Source organism: Macrotis lagotis, chromosome X (genome assembly GCF_037893015.1).
Source record: "Macrotis lagotis isolate mMagLag1 chromosome X, bilby.v1.9.chrom.fasta, whole genome shotgun sequence".
Taxonomy (NCBI): domain Eukaryota; kingdom Metazoa; phylum Chordata; class Mammalia; order Peramelemorphia; family Peramelidae; genus Macrotis; species Macrotis lagotis.
In genome coordinates, this window is record NC_133666.1 from 207,698,803 (window position 1) to 207,711,778 (window position 12,976).

At 36.8% G+C, this 12,976-nt stretch overlaps 1 long non-coding RNA gene and 1 pseudogene across 1 annotated transcript in view; both read right to left on the reverse strand.

Moving 5' to 3' along the window:
• Nucleotides 1-12,976, reverse strand: part of LOC141502119 (uncharacterized) — a 264,749-nt gene that overhangs the window by 182,102 nt on the left and 69,671 nt on the right. The window contains exons 2-3 of the long non-coding RNA XR_012472411.1: nucleotides 12,808-12,846; nucleotides 12,429-12,643 (exon numbers count right to left, since the gene is read on the reverse strand). This is a non-coding gene — a long non-coding RNA (uncharacterized LOC141502119). The remainder of the gene's footprint in view (nucleotides 1-12,428; nucleotides 12,644-12,807; nucleotides 12,847-12,976) is intronic.
• On the reverse strand, nucleotides 5,208-5,800 carry LOC141498539 (S-phase kinase-associated protein 1 pseudogene; annotated as a pseudogene).

The following is a 12,976-nucleotide window of genomic DNA, read 5'->3' on the forward strand; positions in this document are numbered from 1 at the left end:
ATGATAATGAAACTATTTCACAAAGGAAATTTTGGCTACCTTCTGAAACTTAAGTTTTTAAAAAAGGAATTGATCACTATCTTTTAAAGATTGTCCAATAGTGTGTGTGTGTGTGTGTGTGTGTGTGTGTGTGTGTGTGTGTGTGTGTGTATCTGAGACAATAGAGATGGACAAGTCAGACCAAAAGTTAAATAGAAAAAGAATATATTAAATTCTTTTGGCAAATTTTGAAGTTTCTTTAATAATTCCAATGTTTCATGAAAGCAAAAATCCATCATTTTAATATTAACATTTTGCCACTGGTGTTATATGGCAGCAAGATGGGGAATACAATAGTCTCTGACAAAAGTAAATGACAGAGGCAGCTAGGTGGTGCAGCAGATAGAACACTGGCCCAGGAATCAGGAGGACCTGGGTTCAAATCCAATCTCAGATACTTAATAATTATCCAGCTGTGTGACCTTGGGCAAGTCATGTAATCCTATCGCCTTGTAAAAAAAAATGACAGAACAATGAGAAGATGGACAATGAGTGTGAACCCACTGTGAGGTTGGGTGCTCACTTGGGCTGTACAGAAGTCACTAAACCAATATTTGTCCCAGATTTTTGATTTGTAAAATGAGGATAATAATAGTGCCTACTTTCCAGAACTACTACAAGGATGAAATGAGATAATAACTGTAAAGTGCTTGATAGTAGTAGTGGAAGTGTTGGTGGCAGTGGTAACAGTGGTAGTAATAGCAGTAGTGGTGGTGAAAGTAGGAATAGAAATAAAAGTAATAGTACTAGTATTGTTGTTTTGGTTGTTGTTATTGTTGCTGTTACATAGTAGAAATAGTACTATGAGCTACAGTCTCTCCTTAAATGGAGATTTAGAGTACATCATTCCATTCTTCAACATTTGTCATCTTTTCTAATATAAGGGATACAAGTTAAAGTTTTAGAGTTTGTTAAATATGTTTTCTTAATTTTGTTTCTTAACCCACTCATTATTACACATCATTATATTAAGAATTTATTTAGGTATATGTTTTTTGCTTGGTTTTCCTATTTTATTATTTTATGACATTATGGTCTACAAAGGATTGATTTAGTATTTATATTTTTTTACAAACATTTCTTTATAATTTCATCCTAACCTGTGAACTAGAGACAGCTAGGTGATATAGTGATTTAAATATTGGTCTTAGAGACAGAAATGACTGACTATAAAAATCAGCTTAGATGCTTAATTACAACTATGTAACTCTGAACTAGGTGCTATGGGTATCAGTTTCATCATTCATAAAATGAGGGGGTCAGAATCAATGGTCTTTAAGACAGGGATGTGCTGAAAGCAGAAGCTAACTGTTAAATTTTCATCGTGAGTATTTAGAGCTCAGAAACAAATAAATGCTAATAGTAGGATTTATTGTTCTGTTGATTATCTAGATTTAGAAAGGGAAGAAAATATTAATAATACAGAGTAACTTAAATGTGTGACATGCAGACATCTTTTTTTTTCAGAGAGTTGGTTGTTAAATATTTCAAACATACTCCTGCTCTAAAGTTCCTTCTAGTTCTAAATCTCTTAACTCAGGATGATTTTTTAAAGATATTATGAAGTTCTGAAAGTTTATATAACTCTGAGAAAGCTACACTTATTTATGTCCTTTTGTAAATCAGTGAGCTGTTTAAAAATTTATTTTCCCATAAACCCTCAGTTTGGTAGAGAAAAATATTATCCCTTCCTTGATAACTCATTAACTTGGTAAGGAAGCATAATCCTTACTTCTGTCCTTCACTTTCCTCTCTGGTTTGTCCAGCTACCTATTCTGTTATTCCCTCACACAGAAGATATTGATAAATTTATGAGACATATAACACATAGATTAACTCAAATTAGTTAGTTCAGAGGGTAATTAATTGATAGCTTCCTTTCTTCTGATTTTTATATTTTAAACCTTAGCTCCTGGGGCGGCTAGGTGGCACAGTGGATAGAGCACCGGCCCTGGGTTCAAATCTGACCCCAGACACTTAATAGTTACCTAGCTGTATGGTCTTGGGAAAGCCACTTAACCCCATTGCCTTGCAAAAATCCAAACAAACAAATAAATAAATAGTAAATTAATTAATTAATTGATAGATGAATAAATAAATAGATGAATGGATAAATAAATAAATAAACCTTAGCTCCTTAGAGCCTTTCTATTACTTGATTATCCCTCAATGTTTCTTTTGTTCTTTCATTTATCCCCAAATATCATTGCTTCTTTAAGGAAAAAACAACTTATAAACCAGGTAATTATTTCTTTGCTTTATAATATTAATTGGACATTTTATGTTTCTATAATTTATCTTTTTTGAGTTTCTAGATATTAATTGTATCATACCCACTCCATCTGCCACTCTCTAATATCACAGCAGAGAATAGGGAAATTTTAGATGACTGCAGAAAACGAGAGAGACACAACTTTTGACTTGACTTCATGGTCAATATAAATGATGCTAGAGCACATGGCATTTAGCTTCCCATTGCCATGACTATTGAGTTAACCCTCTCTACCCTACCATCAATGAACATGCTTCAGCCAGTGTATATAGGATGTTCTTGCCAAGAACAATACAGCCAAAATCAAGAAAAAATCTTGTACTGAATCCACCCAGTTCCTAAATCCATTCCCAAAGCCATGAGCTCCAAACCCAGAGTTCCTCAAGACTTTCTACACCAGCATCTAATGATCAGCCCTGTTGGAATTATGAGATATAATACCTCTAATGGAACTATGTTCTTATACTACTTTGCTTACTCAAGAAGCACTATAACTATTTTTTCCCCTAGAATTCTGAGTTTGAATCAATCCTATGTTTAGAGTCTTTCACAATTTACAGTATTCTAGAAAGTTCAAAACTACTTTGTAGATGCTTTTTTATTTTATTATCATTGTATCATTAATATACTGTTTATTTGCTTTATATGCCAAAGTTGGCTCACAGGGAGGCAGAGCCTGTATTGTTCTCATAAACCACTCTCAAGAGATTAGAGAGACATTATTCTTTCAAGTGCTGGTCTGTGAGGCTGACATTTTCTCACTTGAAGGGGACCTGTCTATCTGCAGGGGACAGAGAGACATCATTCCTCACTATTCTCTCCCTTTATCTCCTGGTCTGGCCTGGTTTGCCTGCAGGAAAAGGAGAGAAATACAATATTATCAGTTACCTCTCACTGGTTGCCTAGCAATGCTGATTGATATTGATTCAATCACCTTGAACTAATTCATTAATGATTAACAAACTGCCCATCCCAGTAATTCTGAACCCCTGACAAACACTTTCTGAGACGGTTCTTTCCCCCTTCTCACTCTCACATTCCCATCCTCCTTAATCTAACCCTCCTCCCCCGAGAATCTCAAATTATTTATCCCTTCCACTGTGCTCTCTGGAATGCTTGCTCCTGAAGATAACCAACTTGCTTTCATCTTAAATCAGTTCCTCTCCCGTACTGATTCCCTCCTGCTGGCACTGCCTCCTGGCTATCTTTTCCAACACTGATTGTACTTCCACTCATTCTTACTGAGAAGTAGGGAAGTTGGAATACTCTTTGATCCTCAGTGCCACTTCCAAATTCTCATTCCATCCTTCAATAATCTCTTCTCCTTTGAAGTTCATCAGTCCATGTATTCCAACTAATCAAAGTTTTGGTAGGTATTATTTACCCAACATGCCAGATACTCCTTTCTTTCATGAGTTTAGAGTTTACAGACCTCCTCTTCTCAAATCATGTCCTCACATTACAGGAGATTTTAATATTCTTATTGATACTCTTACAATTCTTCAAATTACTCATTTCCATGACCACCTCCTCCACTCAACCTTAGCTTTTGGAGATGATCAATATCTACAAATAAATGTACTAATTCTATGTTCATTAACTCTGAAATTCTTTTTCAATGAGAATCACTTTTCACCCTACCTTCCCCTCTGCTTTACAGCCCCAAACCCTGTTCATTTTTTATAGGGACCTCCAGCCCCTTAACCCTTAGTTCTTTTCCATGTCATCACCCAGTCCTGACTACACTCTCCTCCTTTCCCCATTTTGACCTGTTGGTAAACCAGTACAACTCTGTCCTGTCCTCTTCTCTTAAATGCCTTGTCCCTTATACTACCATCTGTCTTATGCTGCTAGATGGACAATAGTATAAGGCACGAGTTATTTAAGATAAGAGTGGCATTTAGCAAGATGCTGAGCCTTAGCACTGGATTACTGATCCAACACCTTTGCTCCTACTCAATTGTTGACAGAAGCTGGAAAAAATAACAAAAATGTTCTGAATGTTCTGTTATATAATCTCAATTGGACCCTCACTGTAGCAAGATAATCTTTTTATACTTCTCTCTTAACTCACTATTCTATTCAGCATAGCAGATCTTTCAGACTTTTTCATCCTTCCTCACACAACCATCTTCTTAGATGAGAGTCTTGTCTATTCTTCCATCTTTCTCATCTCACATTATCCAGATACTATCAAGTACTACCTCCACCATCACCTCATCTCACCTTACCTTTTTGCCAAAACAAACCCCTCTCATGTACAGATTGCCCCACACGTATCATCTCTACTCTCTACTTTATCTTTTATTCAATAGGATTTTTTCCAGTGACCTGTCAAGAGAATTTTTAGTATTAATTCTTAAGATTTAGAGTTCCAAAATTTTCTCCTTCCTCCTTCCCCTCCTCTCTTCATAAAATGGTAGACAAATTGATATAGGTTATATGTGTGTACTATCATAAAAAACATTTCCATATTAGTCATAGTCATGAAAGAAGAAACAGATTCAAAGGAAAAAAAAATCACAAAAATAAGAATAAGATAAATGAAAAAGTATGCTTCAATCTGCATTGAGTTCATCAGTTCTTTATCTGGATGTAGAGAGTACTTCCCTGCATTAGTTGTTTTTTCCATAACTGATCATCACACAATGCTTTTAGTACTGTGTACAATGTTTTGCTGGTCCTGCTCATTTCTTTTTTTTTCCATACAGAACCCACACAGTTTCAGTTTTATTCAGACCAAAGTAAAAAGACTTTTGATTATACTGGTTAAAACAGTCATAGAATTAGACTCTGGACTCAAAAAACACTACATGTGCAATGGGAGCAATTGATATCCTGCTAATACAATGGATTTGCTGCTGCATTTGTCTAATATTAACAATTATAAACAGAGCAGTGCAACTAATTATTTGGAATGATCCTTACAGTGTTACAGTGTCAACAGGCACAAAACTTCACTTTTCTTCACACCATTGGTTCTCTTTGCATACCTGGGCTTCTTCCTCTTCAGAAAAGTCATTCTTGATATTGAATGTTTTGCGAATCTCTTCTGGAGTTTTTCCCTTGATCATATTTGCAACAGTCTTGCATGTAACATCAAGCAAACCTTTAATGTCTAAGTAGTTTGCAGCCAGAATAAGTTCAAAAAGGGTTCCTTGGTCAACTTTCAGAAATTCTTGGTCCCAAACAGGAATATCATCTGTTTGCTTCTCTTTGTTCTCATCATCCTCAGGAGGAGGAGGATCATCCTTGTGATGGGTGCACCACTGAATTACCTTTTTTAATATTGCTGCATTAACATTTGGTAGAGGAACTGGATCATCATCCCCTTCATCATCCATTCCCAGATCTTCCAACATAGTCTTGATAGTTACAGACTGTTTTGCAATTTCAACATCAACTTCAAATATCTCTCCATCAGAGCTCTGCAACTTAATTGAAGGCATGGTTCTGGATCCTGGGGGACCCCAGCGGACAAGCTGGCGGAGCCCAGATGGCTGGGTGGGCTAAGGGGCGGGCGGCGAGAGAGGAAGGCCCCCGGGGCGATGCAGAGCAGCAGCCAGACCACTACTAGTCCTGCTCATTTCACTTTTATCAGTTCATACAAGTCTTTACATGTTTTTCTGAAAGTTTCCTGTTCATCATTTCTTTATTGCATAATAGTATGCCATTACATTCATATACTACAACTTGTTCAGCCATTCCTCAATTGATGGACATTCCCTCAATTTCCAATATTTTGCCACCACATAAATATTTTTGCACATGTAGGTCCTTTTTCTCTTTTTTTTTTATTTCTTTGGGATACAAATCTAGTAGTGGTGTTGCTGGATCAAAGGGTATGCTGTTTGGTTGCCCTTTTGAGCATAGTTTCAAATTGCTCTCCAGAATAGTTAGATCAGTTCACAGCTCCACCTATTTTCCCACATTGTCTCCAATATTCACTATTTTCCTTTTTTGTCCTAAAAAGCCAATCAAATAGGTGTGAAGTGGTACCTCAGTTAACTTTTGTACTTCTTTTTTCTATTTGGCCAATTCTACTTTTTAAAAGTTGTTTTCTTTTTCTAATTTTTTATAATCTCTTGAATCTCTCTTATTACCCACTTTGTTTTCTTCTACCATTCTAAAATGATTTTTAATCTCTTTTTTTTGAGCTTTTCCAAGAGGTTTGAGACCACTTCCTCTTTTTTCTTTGAGGCTTTGCCCATAGGCCTTTTGACATAGTTATCTTTTTTGAGTTTGTATCTTGATCTTCTCTGTCACCATAATAACTTTCTATGATCAGATTCCTTTTTTGTTCTTTTTTCCTTTCTTTTAAATTTGAGCTCTATTCCTGGGGTGGAAGGGGCACTGTCTTGGGCTTCTTATGCCAGTGATTACAAACCCTAGCCAGTTACCTGTTGCTCCACTGATGCTGCCCTAAAGCCAACTCTGGACCCACTCTGAACCCTCGTATCTGGTACTGCCCTAAAGGAATAAAGTGGGAGCTGGCTGTCTTTGCTGAAGTCTGGCGACCTACCGAGTGCTAAAACTAGAATTTTACTGCTAGTGACTGACATGTGCTGAGATCAGTGAGATGATTCATCATTTTCATGGGGCTACACTAAAGCTTTTGACAGTCCGGCCCATGGAGACTATCTATTTGACCAGGACTATGCTGAAGCATTAGGCAGTTCTCCTGGAAGTTCTCAGGGTTGGAATTTGCCGTTCTCCTGACTAAGCTGAGGTTCATGGGGGTCCTGGTGTGGGCATTTACCTATTCCACTGCACTAAGGCTCAAGACTCACTGATTTGCTGAGATGGGACTTGCTACCAGCTTGCTAGGACACTTCCTGTCCTGCATTGCATTCCCTTTTTACCTGAAACAGACTTTTCTTGCTGATCTTCTGACTTTATTGGGCTCAAAGATTTCTTCACCATGCCTTTTTGCTGGTACTGTTCCAAGTTTTGTGTAAGGCCACTATTTTATGATTATTTGGAGGTGAATGTGGGAGAGATACAACAATTTACTACTTCCCTTTCCATCTTATCTCCTGGAAGTTCCCTCTAATTTATCTTTAATCTCTCCCTGTATAATGACTGCTTTGGTCCTGCCTACAAACATATCCATGTCTCCACGCCCTCAAAAAAACCCTCTCTCACTTGATCTATAGATTCCTACTAAATATTTTTCCATATCTCTCTTCCTCTTTATGGTTAAACTTCTTAAGAAGTCTATTTATAATTTATGCCTCTTTCCTCTTACTTTCTTCCTAATTTTCTATAACCTGGATACCAACCTCTTCATCCAATTGCAACTCCATTCTCCATAGTTACCAATGATCTCTTAATCTCTAACTCTGATGATCTTTTCTCAGTCTTCATCCTTCTTGACCCCTGTGCAACACTGATATTGTCAATCAACTTCTCCTTGGTATTTTCTTTCACCTGGTTTTTCTGGAACTTTTTAGTTCTCCTTTTTTACCTGTCTCAGCCTTCTGTGCTGGATCTTCATTCAGGTTCTACCCATTAACAGTAGGTATTCTCTAGGGTATATGGAGTATCCAGGAAAGACTAGTACTTCAGGTGTGAAGGTTTACTGAGTCTTTTTTAGGAATGATCAACTAACTTGATTGTTCATTTCTCACTCAACTCTCTCTGAGGCTTCAAAAAGCTGTGACTTGTACAGAGGTCATATACTGGTAAACCATTTTGGCTGATGAGCTAATCCAGACTGAAGGTAACCTACAACACCGAATCTATCAGTGAGTTGGGGGGTAGGAGTGTCTACCCCAAGCATGGAGACTATCCCTAGCAGAATAGGCAGATGAAAGCAATTTTTTCCAGAAATCTTGAAGGTCACTGAAGCAGATATTGTGGAGTACTCAAAAGTTCAGTCCAATATCAGGTTATCACCGTGGTTATAAACTGCATCCCAAGCCACCACCATTTACCCTGGCTTTTTTCTTCCTGTTGAATTTTGGTGACTCTAAAAGAGAGAATGATACTGAAGACTGTAACTCTGTTTCACCTAAATCCAATTCAGGCCTAAGTCAAAACATTACCCATAATACCATTACTCCTCTTAGAAAATAAAGGGCAAACAACAAAAACAATTTCACCTGGTGATTTCATCAACCTCCATAGATTCAATTATCATATTAATGTTGATTGATTCTAAGATCTACTTATCCAATTTTACATTCATCACTGACCTCCAATGTCTCATCTCCTCTTGTCTATTGGACATCTCAAACTGGTTGGCCTACAGACATCTTAAAATCAACATGTCTAAAACATTTATTATTATTATTATTATTATTATTATTATTATTATTATTATTATTATTATCTTTCTTCCAAATGCTTCCATACTTCAAATTTCTCTATTATTGTCAAGGATACCAAGATCATTTTAGTCACCTAAGTCTCCATCCTAGGAATCATCCTCTACCTTTAACATTTCACATATGACTCCTTCTCTTCTCAGATACCACCAGCACTCTAATGGAGGTCCACATCACTTTATGTGTGCTTGGTTTCCCCTTCTAAAAGTCTCTTCAAATTCTAGTGTACCCTCCACTTAACCATTTAAAGAAATCTCCTTCAAGCACAGTTTTAAAATGTCAACTGGCAAAAAGTATACACCACTGGTTCTCCATTACCTCCAGGATCCAATACAAATGTTCTGTTTAGCATTTGAAGCCATAACCTGCCCCAAACTGTCTTTCCAGTTCTTTTACAGCTTACATTCACACACACACACACACACACACACACACACACACACACACACACACACACACAAACACAGTCTTCATTCCATCTCTTATCTCTGAGCATTTTAATCCTGGGGAACTGGATCTCCCCTAAGCCTGGAATTTTATCCTTTCCCATCTCCTCCACCTGGCTTTTCTGACTTCCTCTAAGTCTCAGTTAAATTCTCTTTTCTAGAGAAATCCTATTCAAAGTAACCTCACACAATATAAAATATTTGGGAGTCCATTTGCCAAGACAGAAAACAATTATAAAACACTTCTCACACAAATTAAATCAGATTTAAATAACTGGGCAAATATCAACTGCTCATGGATAGGTAGAGCTATTATAATAAAAATGACAATTCTACCAAAACTAAATTATCTATTTAGTGTCCTACCAATCAAAATTCCAAAAAACTACTTTAACGAGTTAGAAAAAATTGTAAGTAAATTCATATGGAGAAATAAAAAGTCAAGAATTGCCAGGCACTTAATGAAAAAAAAGTGCAAAAGAAGGTGGCTTAGCCCTACCTGATCTAAAATTATATTATAAAGCATCAGTCATCAAAACTGTTTGGTATTGGCTAAGAAATGGAGTGGTGGACCAGTAGAATAGACTAGGTGTAAAAGCAGGAGATGATTATAGTAATCTGCTATTTGATAAACCCAAAGAGTCCGGCCATTGGGATTAAAAACTCCCTCTTTGATAAAAATTGCTGGGATAATTGGAAGTTAGTATGGAAGAAACTTAGATTAGACCAATACCTCACACCCTTTACCAAGATAAGATCCAAATGGTTACAGGACATAGACATAAAAAACAATACTATAAGCAAATTAGAAGATCAAGAACTAGTCTACCTGGAAATGGGGAAGGGGAGTAGTTTATGACCAAGGAAGAGTTAGAGAACATCACCAAAAACCAATTAGATGATTTCGATTACATTAAATTAAAAAGCTTTTGCACAGATAAAACCCCATGTCAAAAGAAATGTAGTAAATTGGGAAACAATCTTTACAACTAATGATTCTGACAAAGGATTCATTTCTAAAATATACAGAGAATTGAGTCATATTTTTAAAACAAAAAGCCATTCCCCAATTGACAAATGGTCAAAGGATATGCAAAGGCAATTTACAGATGAGGAGATCAAAGTAATCCATAGCCATATGAAAAAATGCTCTAAATCATTAATTATTAGAGAAATGCAAATAAAAGCTTCTCTGAGGTACCACCTCACACCTCTCAAACTAACCAATATGACCAGGAAGGATAATGATCATTGTTGGAATGGTTGTGGGAGATCTGGGACACTATTACACTGTTGGTGGAGCTGTGAACTCATCCAACCTTTCTGGAGAGCTATTTGGAACTATGCCCAAAGGGCAACAAAAATGTGCATATCCTTTGACCCAGCAATACCACTACTGGGTCTATACCCTGAAGAGATGATGAAAAAGGGTAAAAACATTACTTATACAAAAATATTTATAGCAGCCCTGTTTGTGGTGGCAAAGAATTGGAAATCAAGTAAATGTCCTTCAATTGGGGAATGGCTTAGCAAACTGTGGTATATGTATGTCATGGAACACTATTGTTCTATTAGAAACCAGGAGGGATGGGAATTCAGGGAAGCCTGGAGGGATTTGCATGAACTGATGCTGAGTGAGATGAGCAGAACCAGAAAAACACTGTACACCCTAACAGCAACATGGGAGTGATGTTCAACCTTGAAGGACTTGCCCATTCCATCAGTGCAACAATCAGGAACAATTTGGGGCTGTCTGCAAAAGAGAGTGCCATCTGTATCCAGATAAGGAGCTGTGGAGTTTGAACAAAGTGCAAGGACTATTCCCTTTAATTTAGAAAAAAAAATAGATATCTTATTGTCTGATCTTGTTACCTCTTAGACTTTTCTTCTCTTCTGTAAGGATAGGATTTCTCTCTCATCACATGCAATTTGGATCAAGGTACAACATGGAAACAAAGTAAAGACTGACAGAGTACTTTTAGTGGGGGGGGGTAGGGGGAGGGAAGTAAGATTGGGGGGAAAATTGTAAAACTCAAATAATATCTTTAAATAAAAATAAATTTAAATTCTCTTTTCTAAAAGAAACCCCTCTCTGACCCCCCCTCCCTTCTCTCTGTTGATTAGTTCAAATTTATCCTGTTTGTATAAATAGATATAGATATATATCTTGTTCTTATATAGTTTTTAGCATGTTGGCTCCTCCATTAGACTGTAAATTCTTTGTAAACATGGACTGTTTTTTGCCCTTTTTTGTATCCCCAACACTTAACATAGTGCCTAACAGATAATACATATTTACTGACTAAATATAGTTTACATATTTGATTGTGTTGAAATAAGAATAATATTTGCTATTTTCTATTCCTATAGTCCTTCTTCTGGGTTCCATGATATTTCAAGTACCACTGGTCTACCAGTTCTTTCAATACCTAAGGATGAGTTATTTTGGCACCTAAGGATGAGTTATTTTGGCCAAGTAATCTAAATTCTTATCTCTCCACAACTTGGACTTTTATACCTTTTTAACCTCCTTGCATATCATTTCCTTGTAACTACAACAATTCTCAAAGTTCTTGGATTTCAGAATTATTAAAGAATTCCACCTTTGCATCCCCATCCCTCCTCCAAAGATCTTTCTGTTTTCTTGAGGTCAGAAGTATTAACAAAAATGTAAGAATAGAGCCACTGAGGGGCGGCTAGGTGGCGCAGTGGATAAAGCACCGGCCCTGGAGTCAGGAGTACCTGGGTTCAAATCCTGTCTCAGACACTTAATAATTACCTGGCTGTGTGGCCTTGGGCAAGCCACTTAACCCCATTTCCTTTGCAAAAAAAAAAAAAAGAATAGAGCAGCTGAGTGACACGGTGGATAGAGTACCAGCCCTGGAGTCAGGAGGATCTGAGTTCAAATCCTGCCTCAGATACAGTATTTCCCCATGTATAAGACGCACCTTAATTTTATGACCCAGAATTTGAAAAAAAAAAGCGTATTACATAAAGTTATTGAACTCAAATTTTATTCATCATAAAGTTCATATAAGTCACTGTCAAAACTCCCATCAATTAACTCATCCTCATCTGTGTTTGATGGCGAATCAATGTCTTAGGAGACTGTTCTCCTTCATGTGCTCTGGTCTGTGGTGTGTGGACAAATGCTTAGTCCATTCCCTTTCATAAACCTGAAGCACCAATTGTATCCTCCTTTGAAATTAGGCATTTCTTTTTCATCAGCAATTCTTCCCTCATACTGAACCATCTTTGTGGATGCAGGAATTCCACTTGCCCTTTGTACTTCAAATCATCTCTTCAATTCCCTCTCTACATCAGGCCATTTGGCTGACTTACCTCTCATGGTCTTCTTCAGCCATGGCATTTTCAGGAGGTTTTCTTATTCCCATAGTCAGTCTTGGATTGTTTTCTCAGTTGAAGAAGGACCAAACTGACATTCAGCAGCACAATTTCCATTCACTTTTGGAAACTGGATCATTTTGAACTTGAATTCAGCACTATACAAAAATCTTTTATAAGCCATTTCTGGTCAGACTGTAGCAAAATGAAACCTAATACACCAGGAACAAATGCAAAACAATGAGTGCAAAGACAACAAGCATGAAAAAGCAGAAAATGCAAGTAAAAATTCTACAACCACTGTATAGGACCCTCCCAATTTTTAGACCCCAATTTTTTTGAAAAAAAGTACATGGGAAAATATGGTAATACTTACTTGATTGTGTGGCCTTGGGCAAGTCTTTAATCACATTGTCTTGCAAAAAATAAAAAGAAAGAAAAGTAGGAATAAATATTGGTAGTAGAGTAAAAGGGTGGGGAATGATATCATTCTAGACTGAGGGGCAAGTTACAGAGGAGATTAATAATATATAAACATTAAGTAA